A 6,283-nucleotide genomic window follows, 5' to 3' on the forward strand; every position below is an offset into this window, starting at 1 on the left:
CATATGGATTAAGGGAGATAAAGATTTGTTAAGTAAATAAATAAATCAATAGCTGACATTTAAAAAAATTATTTTCCACAAAGAAGTTTGCTAAACTCTGTGTAATTATCTTGCAAAGATACTTCCTTTTAAAAAATAGCATGTTTCAAGTAACTTAATTTAATTACTTGGGTTTAATTGTGGGGGGTTTATTTTTATTTTTTGAAGGCACAATAAAAATTAACTATAACCGTGCTCGCTTTGGCAGCACATATACTAAAATTGGAACGATACAGAGAAGATTAGCATGGCCCCTGCGCAAGGATGACACGCAAATTCGTGAAGCGTTCCATATTTTTTCAGTCTGTCAAATTACAGCAGGAAGGTTAGGGAGAGGTGGGGAAGATAAGAGATCAACCAAAGGACTTGTATGCATGCATATAAGCATAACCAATGGACGTAAAACTCTGGGGGGTGAGGGCATATATGGGAGTGGGGTGGGAGGGGCAATGGTAAGATATCTACACATATAGTACCTTAATAAAAAAAATTGGAAAAAAAATTAACTATAACCCATGTGCAAATTCTCAAAATGTAGAAATTATGTGGCAGCTTTCTGAAATCTCTTTTTGAGTGGTCAAGAATTTTATTTTTTAATATTCCCTATGCTGTACTTTACATCCCATGATTATTCTGTAACAACGAATTTGTGCTTCTTAATCACTTCACCTTTTTCACCCATCCTCCCAACCACCCTCCCATCTGACAACCATCAAAATGTTCTCTTTATCTATGAGTATGTTTCTGGTTGTTCTTTTTTATTATTATTCAATTGTTGAGAAATATGTATTTATTGCCATTTTATTTTTCATTTTATTTTTTTCTTCTTCTCCTTAAAGAAGATCCTTTAACATTTCATGTAATACTGGTTTGGTGGTGATGAACTCTGTCTACATGTCTAAACTTCAATCAGAGCATCAACCATAGCTGTGGGTATCTCAAGGCCCAGGTGGGGAGAGAATTCACTTCCAAACTCACTTGTGTGGTGGTTGGCAGGGTTTAGTTCCCTGTGGGCTGTGACAGAGGTCCTGAGGTTCCCACTGGCTTTTGATTGGAGGCTGTTCTCAGCTCTCTGCCACAGCACAGGGCAGCTCCCAGCATGGCTGGTGGCTTGCTTCATCAGAGCAAGTGAGAGAGCAAGAGAGACCAGTCGATGGAAGCCAATATCATGTTATAGCAATCTCAGAAGTGACATCCAATCACCTTTGTATTCTGTCCATAGTAGAGAGTCACTTCAGGGAGAAGATGACATAAGCATGTGAATATTAGTAGACATGGATCACTTAGATGCTGTCTATCAACCATATTCCTCATTGCCATTCCTTTCTTATTTCTCTCAGGAAATACAAACTCTTATTGGTTTCTTAATTCTTATACTAGTTAAGTGGCTTCCATTTTGTGCCACTAATCACTTTTCTTATTAGAGTACTTTGTTATAGACTAGCTATTGGCTATAAATTAATTCTCAATTTTATACATGGTGTTTTTGGCTAAATATTGCTGAATGGTTTTTATCTCTGTCATAATCTCTCTTAATAAGAGAGAAGTTTCTTAGTACCTTTCTTTCTGTTCAAACTTGCACCTCAAACATCATGGGTACTCTAACCTGAAAAACCAACATAAACTTCCAAAATACCCCGCAGAAGAAAACTTGTAAAATGACCCACCTTTTCTTTTCTCTTACTGGACTCAAGGTATGCCATTGTGGTTTTTAACAGTATGATTTTTAAAATAAAATTATACTACAACAACATATTCTTGAGATGAAGAAACAGTTCTAATGGCATTTCATCTGCATTTGCGTTACTTTCCACAGAAAGCACGTAGAAAATGTTGATTAGCATATGGTTTTGAGGGAAGTACACTACAGAATCTTCTGCCATATAGATGAAAGCTTTCTACACTGAAAAATTAATCTAAAACTTACACTAAAGAAAGTTGGTTTATAAGCTAACACCCATTCTTCTTAGTTAAAACCTAGATCCAGACAATAATTTCATAAAATATAGTGTAACAATTTTATTAAATACTAGAGGCCCAGTGCATGAAATTTGTGCACGGGTGTGTGTGTCCCTCAGCCCAGCCTGCACCCTCTCCAATCTGGGACCCCTCGAGGGATGTCCGACTGCCCGTTTAGGCCCGATCCAGCAGGTGGACTGATGTTCCAGCAGTCGGACATCCCTCTTACAATCCAGGACTGCTGACTTCCAATTGCTTGCCTGCTTGCCTTCCTGATTGCCCCTAACCGCTTCTGCCTGCCAGCCTGATCATCCCCTAACCACTCCCCTGACAACCTGATTGATGCCTAACTGCTCCCCTGCCAGCCTGATTGCCCCTAACTACCCTCCCCTGCAGGCCTGGTCACCCCTAACTGCCCTCCCTGCAGGCCTGGTCACCCCCAATTTTCCTTCTCTGCCCGCCTGGTCACCCCTAACTGCCCTCCCCTGCAGGCTTGATCACCCCCAACTGCCCTCCCTTGCAGGCCTGGTCCTCCCAACTCCCCTCCCCTGCTGATCGCCCACAACTGCCCTCGCTTGTAGACCTGGTCCCTCCCAACTGCCCTCTCCTGCTGGCCATCTTGTGGTGGCCATCTTGTGTCCACATGGGGTCAGCCATCTTTGACCACATGGGGGCAGCCATCTTGTGTGTTGGAGTGATGGTCAATCTGCATATTACTCTTTTATTAGAGGATAGAGGCCTGGTGCATGGGTGGGGACCAGCTGGTTTGCCCTGAAGGGTGTCCCGGATCAAGGTGGGGGTTCCCTTGGGGCATGGGGTGGCCTGGGCGAGGGGCCTGTGGTGGTTTGCAGACTGGCCACGCCCCTCGGTGACCCAAGAGGAGGCCCTGGTATCTGGGATTTATTTATCTTCTATAATTGAAACTTTGTAGCCTTGAGCGGAGCCAAGCCTCCTGCTCACTCCATGGCCGCAGCCATTTTTGTTGGGATTTATTTATCTTCTATAATTGAAACTTTGTAGTGGAGGCCAAGGCAGGCCAGGGCTGTGGGAGCTTGGCTTCCTCCATCACCAGGGGCAACTCAAGCCTCCTGCTCTCTTCAGCTCCGTGGCTGCCGCCATTTTTGTTGGGATTTATTTATCTTCTATAATTGAAACTTTGTAGCCTTGAGTGTAGGCCTGGGCTGACCAGGGTGGCAGGGAAGCTTGGCTTTCTCCATTGCCGGGGAAACCCAAGCCTCCTGCTCGCGGCAGCTCTGTAGCCACAACCATCTTGCATACTCGCTCCTGATTGGCTGGTGGGTGTGGCTTGTGGGTGTAGTGGATGTATGGTCAATTTGCATATTACTCTTTTATTAGATAGGACAACCTGGTCAGGATGGCTCAGTGATTGAGCATCGATCTATGAACCAGGAGGTCACGGTTTGATTCCCAGTCAGTGCACAGGCCCTAGTTGCACTCCATTCCCATTGGGGGTTGTGCAGGAGGCAGCCAATCAATGATTCTCATCATTGATGTTTCTATCTCTCTCTTCCTCTCCTTTCCTCTCTGAAATCAATAAAAATATATTTTAAAAACAATAGACTGATATTAGCATCCTTAGTTCCCAAAATGTTGGGGAAGGGAGTAATAATAATTTTTTACACATTACAGTACTCAAACAATTCTCCACATTCTTTATCTGTATAAATTCCACTGTAAAAATTTTTATGCATTTTTAAGTATTTACCTTATTAGCTTATACTCCCTTACCAGAAATGTCTTATTGTTTCAAGAGAATCCAATGCTGGCCCATTACAAATGATTGTCTATTCTAAGTAGACAGTATCAAATGACAGTGATTATGTTCTTCTTTGAACATAGCTGGATTTTTTTATTTATTCCATTTAAAAATCATAAAAATAACTGAACAGTTATGCATTAACATTATGAATATATCATACTTCTTCTGCAATTTTTACTGTTAGCATGAATGAATAACATCATTGTGCTTGATTTCAATCATTGATAATTTTTCACTGGGACAGTGTTGACTTGCAAGCCAATGCAATTGTTGATGATGCTGCAGAAAGGTTTAAACAACTTTTTCCCCCACCTGATAACAGAACTGCCATAACTGAAATGTACCATCTGCTGTTGTTTAAATAAAATGATGATTTAAACGCCCCACAAAACATATGCAAACTTCGGAATGCATTATTTTTTTTACTACAAACATAAGAGCTATAAATTTTGATTCAAAAGAAGAAAAAAAAGAAAACCACAAAGTTCTTGAATTTCCTCTGAGATTTAAGTTAGAATCCAGATCTTCCTGAATTCAACTCTTTTTAATATTTTGCATCAGATCTTCAGTTGATCTGGTTTTCCAAAAGATATAAGTTCTGCTTTCATAATTCATTCCCAGTTTGGCCTGGAATAAGATAGCTTACCTCCACATTCCTGGCAAGAAACATTTCTTTGCTGGAAAAGAAAAGCTCACCTCTTAACTGAATGTTTGGCTAGAGATCAGGAAAAAATAAGATCCGATTTCTTTTACACTTGACTTCCTTTTTCATCTGACCCTTATACAGAATTGTCTTTATTCTTCATTCTGTCAGCTGGAATATAATAAATTATGCCAGTTCCTGTTGATCTAGCACCCTTAGGAATTCTTAAATATATTCCACAAATAATGTACCTTTCAGTTCATTGAAATCGAGCAGCTTGAGAATTCATTCATCTCAAACAAAGGATGTGAAATGTGTCTTCTCCACTTCCTAAGAGGCCCAATGTACCAACTGCCTTTAAACTGGTGTTTGATTTTCCAAGTTTCTAACTAGTGCCAACGTTCCTTCTTTATAAGGTTGCTGACTCCTCAATTTTAGCCTCTTCTCTTTTTGCCTTCTGGGCCTGCAAATTTTTCTCATCCAAATTTTAAACTGCTATTGCTTTGTTTACATAAGTTAACAATCCCCTACCAACTCTCCTTCCCTCCTCCTCCCCCAAGACAGCCTAGTCAAGAGGAGAAAATATGGAGGAAGGATGTTGAAAGCTGTGGGGTCTACAGCACATTGGTGTGAAGAAAATGGTGGTAACTGAGCCAGTGTTTATTATGCCAGTGTACGAATGAGAAAATTGAACTCTCTATGCAAAATAAAAACTTGACATTATTTCAATCCCATGATGAAACAAGACCAATATGCCCAGAAGAACAGTGTTTAATAAAATCTCCAATTGTTGAAAAGTTATAAATGTGTTTGACAAAATAGAATACAAGAGCTTATGTTATATAGGAGATCTGTTATTGCTGAGCTCAGATCTATATCTGTATCTCTATCTCTGTATCTATAGCTCTATCTGTAGCAATATCTAATCTATATCTGTCTATATCAAATTCTATATATCTATATATAACTATATCATTCTCTGTATCTATATTTACATGTATATGTATATGTATATCTATATCTACATCTACATCTATATCTATATCTATATCTATATCTATGTCTATATCTATATATCTATATCATCTATATCTATATCTGTATATAACTATACCTTTCTCTATATCTATACTTACATGTATATGTATGCCCATATCTAAATCTATATCCATATCTATCTATATCTAGATAACTAATCTACATCTATATATTTATATCTACATATCTATCTGTAGAGAGAGAACACCACAGCTTTGTCACTAATCTATGGTGTCTAACACAATGCCTTGAACATTGCAAACTCTCAGGCCCCTTGTTTAGTTAGTTTGCAGTGAGTTTTTATTTGAGTCCAAAAAAATAAAACAAAGAATGTCTTAAAGATTCAATAGGAACAAAGGCCTATGAAGTGTTTTCAGTTGAAAGTTCAGAAAAGGAAGGAAAATAAAGAATGTGTCAGTCAGGGCCTCATCAAGAAAGCAGTGATCACAGCAGCTATTTAAACAGAGAGAATTGAACATAGGAAATTGGTTACATTACTACTGAAGGACTAAAGGCGAAACACAAACAAAACTGAAATAACAGACAATGATTTCCAGGGCAGCCTTCCTCTGTAGGACCAATGGGACCAAAGGGGACAGTTGGCCATTAGCCTCTGGGAGCTTAGAGCAGGGTTCCCACAGGGCTGAGACCCACACCTTCTAAGGACAGCAGCTGTCCCATCCAGGCCATCCTGTCCCTCAGGAACTCGGGAGAGGAAATGATGGAGCTGAACCTACCCTTCTGAGGAGCTGGGCGCCACTTGGCTGTGCTAGTATCTCTGATCAGGCTAGTTAGAATATAAAACAAACAAAAAGAAAGAAAAT

General features: G+C 39.7%; 1 non-coding gene across 1 annotated transcript; it reads left to right on the top strand.

Moving 5' to 3' along the window:
• The first annotated feature begins 231 nt into the window (after window positions 1–231).
• LOC114234727 (U6 spliceosomal RNA) lies at window positions 232–338 on the top strand. Its single transcript, XR_003620909.2, has one exon. It is a non-coding gene; the product is annotated as a U6 spliceosomal RNA (small nuclear RNA).
• The last annotated feature ends 5,945 nt before the right edge of the window (window positions 339–6,283 follow it).

This window comes from Eptesicus fuscus, chromosome 19, assembly GCF_027574615.1.
Source record: "Eptesicus fuscus isolate TK198812 chromosome 19, DD_ASM_mEF_20220401, whole genome shotgun sequence".
NCBI classification, from domain to species: domain Eukaryota; kingdom Metazoa; phylum Chordata; class Mammalia; order Chiroptera; family Vespertilionidae; genus Eptesicus; species Eptesicus fuscus.